An 11,169-nucleotide genomic window follows, 5' to 3' on the forward strand; every position below is an offset into this window, starting at 1 on the left:
TTTGATTCCTGACCCACCAGGTTGGTGGTGGAAGTATTTAATTAATGCTCTCGACCATCCTCCCCCATGACTGAGGTACCCTGAGCATGGTACCGTCTCACTGCACTGCTGCCTTGGGGCGCCATTTGGGGCTGCCCCCTTGCATGGATGAGGTATAAATGCAATTTTGTTGTGTGCAGTGAACACTGTGTGCTGTGTCACAATGACAATGGGAATTTGCCAGGTGGGCTTTCGATGTCCCATGTGGGCTTCACAGTAGAGGCAGAAAACACAGATTGTGAAAAAGTAACTTTTTACTTTTACTCACGCCTTTCGTGCGTTTGAAAACGAATAATTTTTCTAAATTTGGCCACAGGTTTTTCTGGCTTTCGTCTCCTCCAGAATGTGTATCCTCTTCGTCTTCGGACCTTTCCTCCTCCAAAGTCTCCACGTCTCGGTTAGCAACAGCCATCTTCCAAAGCGCAGGTAGCCTACTAGATCCACCACACCAGATTATTTAACAATGGAAAGGGCGCACGCAAGGCAAGGCCATGCAGTTGACTTTCAGTTCCGGGACTGCTGTTTAAATTTCCGCCCGCATTTAATTTTTCACCATCAATATTTGTTTTACTCAGTAACGTGAGGGGTTTCAAATGTAGCGAAGTAAAAGTACTTGGGTCAAAATATACTCGAGTAAAAGTAAAAATTACACATTTCAAAAACTACTCAGAAAATTACAAATTACTCATAAAAAGTACTCAATTACAGTAACGTGAGTAAATGTAATTCGTTACTTTCCACCCCTGGTATGTCTAAAGGGAGGGACAGCAGAGAACAGCATTTCACATAGCAAGCACACAGACAGAAACACACACGTCACGAATCAAATTACTTCAAAACGGGACAATAATAGCCTACTTGTGTGTTGAGTTTATCCAAACACACATTTGCAATTGGATGGCTACTTTTCATATTAAATAAAATAAGATATATTTTGCTGTAGATGTGTTGAGCTTTCTGCACCACAGCGCCATCTCTGGTGGGGCAGTGCCCCATGTGCCCCTAATGTAGAAACGCCACTGACCGAATGCCCATAAAAGCCACAGTTTTTTACCTGGGCAAGAGATAACCATGAATGACATTTTAGGTACATAACCCACATTCTATGAAGCCTTTAATGAACAGATTTCCAGTCTGAGCTGCAGGCGAAAAGGAAATCGCTGGCAAATCAGGCTGGGTTTACCCAGTCTAGGGCAGTGGTTTATTGATTCAGAATTAAATTGCTGTTTACTGACACTGTGATTTACTTTTTCTCTTTTTTCAGATCATTAATCCACATCGTCAAGTAAGCAAGTCCTCAGTTTAATATGCTTCATCTTAAAATATTTTCTGTTTCTGAATCTGTTCACCACATGCACTTACAATGGCATCACGCTGGTCGAAAAGGCGGAAATGTAGGTCAATGCTTAAGGCGACAGAGTCAGAGATACTTCAGCAGTTTGAGGAGACCTTTAATAATACCAATATGCAAGGCAACACTGACATAGCATTGGAACATGTAGAGTGCCCAAGGAAAGTAGTGGATCCAACTGTTTCAACCTCTAGTGACTCAGTTGTAGAGGAGCTACCAGTTACAGGGATGAGCCAGGTTCAGAATTCAGTGAGACCCATGAGTCAATAGACACAGCTCATTTGATTGATTCAGATGATGACACTGAAAGTCCAACTACAGAGTATTTGATGACAGGCCTGAGATTTTAGGCCTCTACATTTTCAGTCTCTCAAGTGGCCCTAACTGCACTTTTGAGCATTTTGCGCTTGTATCATCCAGAGCTGCCTAAAGATGCTTTCTGGGCCCATTTATTGAAAACCTTAATGACATTAGCCGCTTTCGGACAGACAGTTCTAAGAAAGTAGTTATCAGAACTACCCTCCTCGAATTTCGTTCTGATAACTATCCTTCCCCAGCGGAACTGTTTCAGTCTGCATTCGCACATGAGTCGGGACCACCTGGACTGATGCGCCGCGCGCAGCCGTCTGCTTCAGTGACGTGTTAGCCGTTAGCCGTTTAGCGCTACATTCAAACACAAAACAAAACGGTAAAAGTAAGGAGAGTAGAAAAAACACCACCAAGAAGCTAATATGGAGAGCGGGGAGGCCACTGTGTTTATGGTCTGCATGATGGTGATATTAATCATGGACAATCACATCAGGCGTCTAATATCGAGGCTGGAAAAGCTCACAGAGAGAGTCAGGAGATACTTTTTTATTTCATGAAGGAAGAAAGGAGAGCAGAGCCTGCAGACAAATGAGACCAGTGTAAGTTTAACTTATTAAACACCCGCTGGTTGTGTCTGTGTCATATGAGGAGACATTTCAGCCGTGATAGAATTACATGGGGCGTAGCTACCGACCACCACACACCTCCCTTAGATTAGTTCTATAGAACCATGAAAAGACCCGACCTCGGAGAAGGAGCTAAATAGTTATAGGAACTAAGGGAGAAAGCCCCGAGTTGCTGTATGTCCGAACACGGGAGAAAACGGCCCCGCGGATTAAAAGGTTATTAGAACTGCCAAAGGTTCCTACAGTCCGAAAGCGGCTATTGTGGACAGAGGCGTAATTTATAATGGGCAGCAGCTAATGGTGAAAGTGTGCTCATTCATTTGTGATGCCCCTGCACAAGCTTTTATTAAAAACGTAAAAGGTCACAATGGTTACTCTGGCTGTGACAAATGCTCTCAAGTGGGTGAATGGCAAGGAAAAATGACCTTTCCTGATGCCAATGGTAAAGTAAAATCAGACACAGACTTCGCCTCCATGATCGATGAGGACCACCACTTGAGTGTAACGTCTTCTCCCTTAGTTGGCATTGTGAAAATGGTGACAATGTTCCCATTAGATTATATGCACCTGTGCAGTCTAGGAGTGACCAGGAAGCTGTTGTACATCTGGATGAGGGGCAAATGTCTTGCATCTAGGCCGGGCAGCAAAAAAATTTAGGAGATTTCTTTTAAGTTGAAGGCACTGACACCGTACACTCCAGCTGAGTTCAATCGAAAGCCAAGAGAACTCTCCGAAATTGATAGGTGGAAAGCGACTGAACTCCGGTATTTCATGCTATACGCTGGCCCTGTAGTGCTAAGAGATACAATTCCACTTGAGATGTTTAACAACTTCATGTTGTTTTCAGTAGCCATGCGTCTCCTCTTAGCTCCTGGGACTTCAAACAAGATGGTGGACTGTGCTCACGAATTTCCAATTTCATTTGTGAGTCACTTTGGGCAGCTATATGGCAGAAATGAAATAACTTACAATGTCCACCAGCTGACACACCTGGCAGCAGAGTATCATCTCTATGGTCCCTTAGATAACATTGCTGCCTTTCCTTATGAGAACTATTTGGCCCAACTAAAACATTTACTGCGCAAACCTCATTTGCCTTTACAGCAAATAGTTAAAAGGCTTTCTGAAAAAGACCCTCAGACATCCCAAATAAACAAAGGACACAAATTCATGCACCTCCACCATGATGGTCCATTGGTGCCTCATATAGGACATGGGGAGCAGTACAAAAAGGTTGTGACTGAGCATTTCACCTTATCATGTAGGTTTGGGGATAATTGCATACAGATAGTTAATGACATTGCTCTTGTTGACAACATAGTCAAAGTAGCTGAGGAAACATATGTAATTTTCCAGAAATTCATAAAGAAGGAATCATATCCAATACCCCTTCGAATCAGCCAACATTGACTGTTACAAAGTGTGGGACTTAAGCAGCGGTGTCAATGTTGTAAAGCTCCAAATAATAATAATAAAAAAATGTACTTTTCCCCGATAAAGAAGAGTTTGTTGCCATTCCCCTCATACATACAAAATAAATGATTTTCGTAAAATCAGTTCATAAAAAAAGTTCATAATAGCAGTTCATAAAAAATCAGTTCATAAAAGCAGTTAATAAAAATCAGTTCATGTGTTAATAACTATTATCTTTACAATAGAAATAGCATGAAGGCGTGGTGCATTGTTAAGTTCGTCAGTGGTGGGACAGAAGTGGTGCCTAACATATGGCTACAAGGGGAGAAGGTATTCTGGCCTCCATATCCTCCTAAAGAATCGGGCAAGGTTCGTGCTGCCATCAGGAGGAGGGACGAACCATCAGAGCAGTCATCAGAGCCTGTCAGGGTACTCATAAGTCGAGGTGGGTATTGTTGAATCTGGCTGACAATTCATCATAGCCCTTCGGATCAGTGTTTCTTAACAGCTCTGTGTCTGCAGATACCTTTGAGGAGGCGGAGAGGTGCCTGGAAAGGTACCTAAAGCAGGAATGCGACACCACAGACATCCAATCAGAGGAGGAGTGCCAGCAGCCTCTGAAAAGGAGAAAGAAGTAATAATGAATTTCCAAATTCACAGTGCAAAATTGTGGAATAGTTTTGAAATTATGAATATTACAGTAACTACAGATGAACACATGTAAATAACGCAGTGTATTTATGGTTTGTCTTTGCTCACATTCTAGACCAAACCCGATCTACAACAATTTGGGTGACTCCGATGAAGATGGCCAACCTACAAGGAGTAAATCTCCCCAAGCTCCTAAAATTTTGTTTCCAGGTATAGTAGGTGTTATGGTTGTATGTGTTCCTTGTGCTGTAAAAAATAAGCAGAGAAACTAATTCAGCATAATAATCTGTAATGTCTTTTATACCCCCCCCCCCCCCCACCCCCTTTTTTTTGTCATACACAGCAACAGCCTCCAGCCTCCAGCCCTCTGCAGTCTCCCTCTCCATCCTCCCAACTCCAACCTCTAACCCCAGCAACTTACCAGACCACGTTTAACAACCCAACTAGCTACCAGACCCTGTCCACCCCAGCCAGCTGCCAGTCTCCGCTGCCCTACCCCAACAGCCAACCCATTACCTTCTCTGCTGAAGATTTTCAGTTCCCCGTCCAGTCCTTCATGCCAGTGGTTTCTGCCGGTACTCCCCGGACTGCAGCTAATTTCTCTCCAGAAGGTATGTTTTAGAAAAGAGAGTTTCAGTCATACAGATGAAAAAATGTTTTTATCTTTATCTTTGTTACAGACTCAAGAGACTCAGCCAGGCAGCTTTTAAAAGGCAAGTTAAAAACTGTTATCCTTCGAGATTCATATATGAATGGAATGGCCCTGTGCATAGAAATACCTAAAAATGACAGTGGTTTGCATTCTCTATGGAACAGTTAAAAACTAACTGTGCATTAAATATTGTGATTGGTGACTGGCTTGAATCCCCAAACTATAGCATTTAACATCCCTTGTGTATATTTGAAATTGCGTTGACCATTTCTTTATTTCACTCTTTTTTTACATTACAAAATAAAGCAATGCAAAGTTTTGCACTCAACCCAAAACTATTTCATATTCCTGTCAATAGATGTAACCTTGCAGAAGCTGCTCACCACAGTCACTGAGTTGACGAAGGAGGTGAGAGACCTGCGGCAGGATTTCCGCGAGTTCCGCCAGTCCTGTAGGTGTGGCCAAAGTGCTGGGGTGTTGGGCTTGATAGCAGAGCCACTGCAACTGCCTCTGCATAGCATGGAGGCCCTGGAAAATGCAGAGGTGATACTCCAGTCCCAGGAGGCTAGGAAGGCAATGGTAATCATTTAATGATTAAATAGTGGTTACATAATTCTTCTGACTGAACTTCACTGATCTGTCCAATTTGGTTTCACTGTTTAACAAATCTATTAAACTATCTGTGTTTAAACTCATCCCATACTAGGATGCAAACAAATGTCACACTTTAATATGTCCCATTCAAAAATGTCTGATGTGTTGGCACATCTTTATCAATCTCAGTTAAATTCAGACAGGTTTACTTTTTAAACTGAAAATAGTTACACTTTTTTTTTTATCTCGATAGGTGGCCTGCTTCACAGTTATTGGGGGGACCACCCTGGAGATCAGGGTCCGGCGCGTGCTGGCATACAGCATGACCAATGAGCTGGCCTCAGGCCTAAACTGGGCCGGGAAGAAGAACAAGGATGCGGACAAACAGAAGCGGCCCTTCAAAGAAATGGCTCTGTGCAAATGCATGTTTGGTAAGTCATTCTGCTTAAGTATGAATGCAGTCTTTTCAGTAAGCATTATGCCCTCCATTGAGTCTCTGGCCGAAAAGTGACCCAAAGGAATTATCAGAAAACAAGAAACGCAACGCAAGGACGTTTGGGCAGCTAGGCAACCCAAACTCAAGCTTCACGCTTCTGCCCTATTCAATTTATAACCAACTGGACTAAACATTTTTTTATTATTATTTATTTAATTTGTTATTATTTCCCCATTTTGTTTATAGTCTGTATGTATTGGTGTCACGATTACGCTGACGATTACGCTGGCGATTACGCCGCATCTCGTGTTGTGTTTTGTTAGCCTACAACTCCACACACCAGTGTCGTACTTTGCCGCTGTTGCCGTGTACAAATTAGCAATGACACGACAGTCAGCGGTCTGGGCTTGACGCGCAGGATTTTAGAAGGGCAGTTGTTGGCTAACTAGTTCGTCATATTTTGTAAGTAAGCTAATTTCAACCGGTTTCGCTAGTTTTAGTCGCTAGTATATTGTTCGCGATTAGCAATTGCTGCATAGCATCGCTTTAAAGGATACATTCACCTATTTGGCTATCAGATGTTCCCTTTGTTCTGATAGACTTACCAGTTAATGTTTCCAGATGCAAAGTTTGTTGTGGTGTCCTTTCTGCCACAAATTACCTCAGTGACACTTCAGACCAGAGAGTGGAAAATATCGGACCAGTATCCAGCACATATTCGACAGTCAAACTCGTGATCACACCTGAAACATGTGATTCAGAGAAGAAAGTGGCATGGTCCTGTGGTGACGTTGTTCTTCCAGCTGAAGGGCACGAGGGGAAAACATGGGCAGCGCGCTAATTAGGCTATTATATGGTGTAGGACTTGGGTGTGAGGCGTTTGAGAGCATAGACATAGAATAGGATATTCTATGTCTATAGCCGCTTTCGGACTGTAGGAACCTTTGGCAGTTCTAATAACCTTTTAATCCGCGGGCCGTTTTCTCCCGCATTCGGACATACAAGAACTCGGGACCATCTCCCTCAGTTCCTATAACCATTTCAGCTCCTTCTCCGAGGTCGGGTCTTTTCAGGGTTCTATAGAACACATCTGACGGAGGTGGTTGGTAGCTACGCCCCATATGCTGTCACGGCTGAAATGTTTACTCATATGACAGGGACACAACCGGCGGATGTTTAATAAATTAAACGTACACGTTGTCTCCTTTGTCTGCTCTCCTTTCTTACTTCATGAAATGAAAAAGTATCGTCTGCGCTTGATCCTTCGTCTCCTGACTCTCTCTGTGTGCTCTTCCAGCCTCGATATTAAACGCCTGATGTGATCGTCCATGATTAATATCACCATCATGCAGGAACACGGTGACCTCCCCGCTCTCCATGTTAGCTTCTTGGTGGTGTTTTTTTCTTCTCTCCTTACTTTTACCGGGTTTTGTTTTGTTTTGTTTTGTTGTTGAATGTGGCGCTAAAGTAACACGTCACTGACGCAGACGGCTGCGCGCGCCGCATCAGTCCCGACCTGGTCCCGACTCATGTGCGAATGCAGACTGAAACAGTTCCGCTGGGGAAGGACAGTTATCAGAACGAAATTCGAGTAGGACAGTTCTTATAACTGCGTTCTTAGAACGGCTCTGTCCGAAAGCGGCTCATGTTTGAGAGGGAAAGATAGCTACCACACACACACACATAGTGTTTTTGTCTACATCAGGGGTTCTCAACTGGTCTCACTCTGGGACCCACATTTTCCCATGGTCATTAAGTCACGACCCACTTTTATAGTTCTTCAAACCAAGCATATATATATTTTTTAGAAGCCTTTGAAAACTCAAGTTTTTAACATCAATATACACATTTGCGTACAGAAGTGAATGAAATAAGCAACTGCACAAAATAGAGAACAAAATTAAATATTTGAAATATTTTTATTCAAAGCACATTCAGAAGAACCTGAGGAGGACCATGCAACAGCATGTGGACAAAAGTGAATATCAAATTGCAGTAAAGACCCACAAAACAAACATGGTCTTTTCACTGAATTCACTGAACAAGTGACTAAATTAATCAAAAGTGCAACTGCATGGACAAACAGTAAATAAAATAAATATCGAAAAAATAATTAAAGATCTACAAAACAAGATCTGTTCACCTAACCTGTCACGTGTAACCTGTCTGGGGGAAGTCATAGGCCGTAAGGTGAACCCCGTTTTCGTTTAGGCTCCCTCCGTGCTCTCCGAACTACATGCCTGTTAGCTGATAAAAATGACCAAGTTATTTTGCACTTATAAAAAAAGTTACGCGTCAAAGAATCCTGTACTTTTTTTAAACCGAGACGTTTTTTGAAGAAATATTTTCCTCGGCTGAATGACGATTTTGACGTCACAAGACACCACGTGACCGCGCTAGACCAATCACGTTGCCGATTTACGCCAACAAACTGGAAAAATGACAACCTGTCTGGTGCTGTCAAATCTAACCTACAGAAAGGAATCTCGCAAAATATAATTTTAAAGTGAACATAAAATAATAATTATCAACGATAATGCTCATTCATGTATTTCTGAATTGAGCCAAATAAATTCTAAATAGTGCTTTATTTACAGCACGAAGCACAATTATGCAAGTGACCTTTCATGTTGTCATTTTGATCAATTAATGGAATTCCAATAATTATTGATAACCATCCACGTGTTTGTAACGTGGGCTAAATTAATTCCAAACAGTGCTTTATTTATAGTACAAACAACTATTGTGCAAGTGGATGATAAGGTTACCTTTGCATGTTGTCATTTTTTATTAATGAATGGAAATAATTCTAATTATCAATGATAAGGACCATTCAGGTATTCATTTATTGATTTATTCACTAATAACTATGCAACACATAAAAAAGTCAAAACAAGTAGGGGATACACATCAACTGGCATTTACATCAACCGGCATAAACTTATATACATATATACATAACCATAATAAAAGGAATGATACAAATGGAATAGAATAGAGGTCAAAAAAAAAAAAAAAAAAAAAAAAAAAAGCACACACACACACACACTATTCCTCACTGTCAGTGCTGTATTTCTTGTCATCCATGTCACTTGAAGATTTCCATCTTCCAGATGCCAACCATGTCCAGTGGGAGATGGAGCGCCAATCTTTTGCTTTACACATGACCTCATTATTTTAGCCTGATTGTACGGTTTTATTAGACTATCTACTTTAGCCTAATAACTCCCACCGTAAAGGGTGTTCTGGACTGATGAAACAGTGTCACACTCAAGCTCGGACCTCTGATCACTGTATTTTCTTTGGTTTATTTTGTATAAGCATTTATGCTTTACATGCTAACTGACAGTTGACCGTGCCGTTCGCCAGGTAATCAACTGAAAATGAAACAAATATAAAACAAAACCACCACATTAATTACACGGACATATTACTGTATAATCCGCATGCATAAACATATTTATGGTATTTAACGGTATATTTTAAAGTTTCAATCTCTTTTTAAACCTATCTCTTAACTCACCAGCTCAGCTTCACCAGTCAAAAAACGACATCCATAAAAAAGAAGATCCAGCAAGTTACTACATCCGCCCCAAATAAAAACGGGAGTAAATTCTAACACCATGAAATCACCACAAATATAACAAATGGTAGAAAATAAACCAACATGTTTGACAAAACGGGAGAACTTCACACACCTCCCACTTGGGCTACTTGTCAATGACCAAGTAGGCCACAATAACTATTATTAATAACAACAACAATGCACAGAATATACGAGACTCCTCAGGTGACAAATAAAGAAACAGCACATAACTGTTCAGTGAAAAAGATTTGAGTCCCGTATTTAAGCGTTCACAGTTTCAGCACCTCTTAGGTAAGTAAAGCCCCCTCCTGCTCCTCTACTGGCAGCAACACCACCAGCCTCCTGACGTCCCTGTGTAGGATGGTGGAAGGACACGGCCCCTTGTCCTTCTTAGCCTGGGACAGACCAATGGGAAGGCTATGACAAGTCCTCACCTTAACGTCTCGGACAATACCCTTATTATCTGGACACGACTCCTCGACACGGCCCAGCCTGAATCGACCCCGGTGGGCATTTTGGTCCGCGACCCATACCAGGTCTCCAACGGAGACATTCCTGGCAGGGGTATGCCACTTTTGCCGAACGAACAGGTGAGGTCCTGCCAACTGGCTCCAACATCTCCAAAACTTGTCCACCTCCACCTGAACTGCTCGCAGACGACTGAACGGGTAGGTAGGAAATTCAAAACCCAGTGTGTCACCTCTGGGCCCCGCCCAACCCAACAGCAATGAGTTCGGTGTCACAACGTCCACAGTCTCCTCCTGAACTTGAGCTATGGCACCGATTGGCCTCTCATTAGAAAGGTTGGCAGCCAAGTAGAGGAGGGTTTGAAACTCCAAGGTGGTCAAGTCACCCTCCTCACCAACACTGCTCAAAGACTTCTTCAACACGCGGACAGCTGCCTCCGCTGCCCCATTTCGATGCGGCGAGTCCGCTGGACTAAATTCCCACACCCAGTCGGTCCCAGCCACAACAGCTCTCCTTTGGACTTCATCCTTGTCGATACCCACCAGGAAACTGTAGAGGTCCTCCAGCGCAGGTCTGGCCCCCACAAAATTGGTGCCCTGGTCAGACCAGAGCTTCTTGGGATGACCCCTTAGGGCGGTGAATTGCTGATAAGTCTTGAGAAAGCCTTCAGTTGATAGGTCCTCAACCAAGTCTGCATGGATCGCTCTTGAGGCCATACAACTAAAGACCACACCCCAGACCTTCTTCTTCGTGCGTCTCCTCACAACATCCCTGACTGTATATGGACCGAACAGGTCCAACGTTGTGTACTCGAAAGGAGCTGCTGGCCCGGTGCGTACAGAAGGGAGATCGCTCATTACTTGAGAGCATAACTTGGCTCGGCACTTCCGACAATGTATACACGAGTCAATGACTTTGCGAACAACTCTAGGGCCTTGCACCACCCAGGCTCTTTTCCTCATCCGAAGGAGGGTGCCGGCAACGCCTTCGTGGTTGGCACGGTGGGCTTCTTCGGCAAGGAGGGTGCTGATCCGCTTCTTGTAG

The sequence above is a fragment of the Odontesthes bonariensis genome, chromosome 16 (genome assembly GCF_027942865.1).
Source record: "Odontesthes bonariensis isolate fOdoBon6 chromosome 16, fOdoBon6.hap1, whole genome shotgun sequence".
Lineage (NCBI taxonomy): Eukaryota > Metazoa > Chordata > Actinopteri > Atheriniformes > Atherinopsidae > Odontesthes > Odontesthes bonariensis.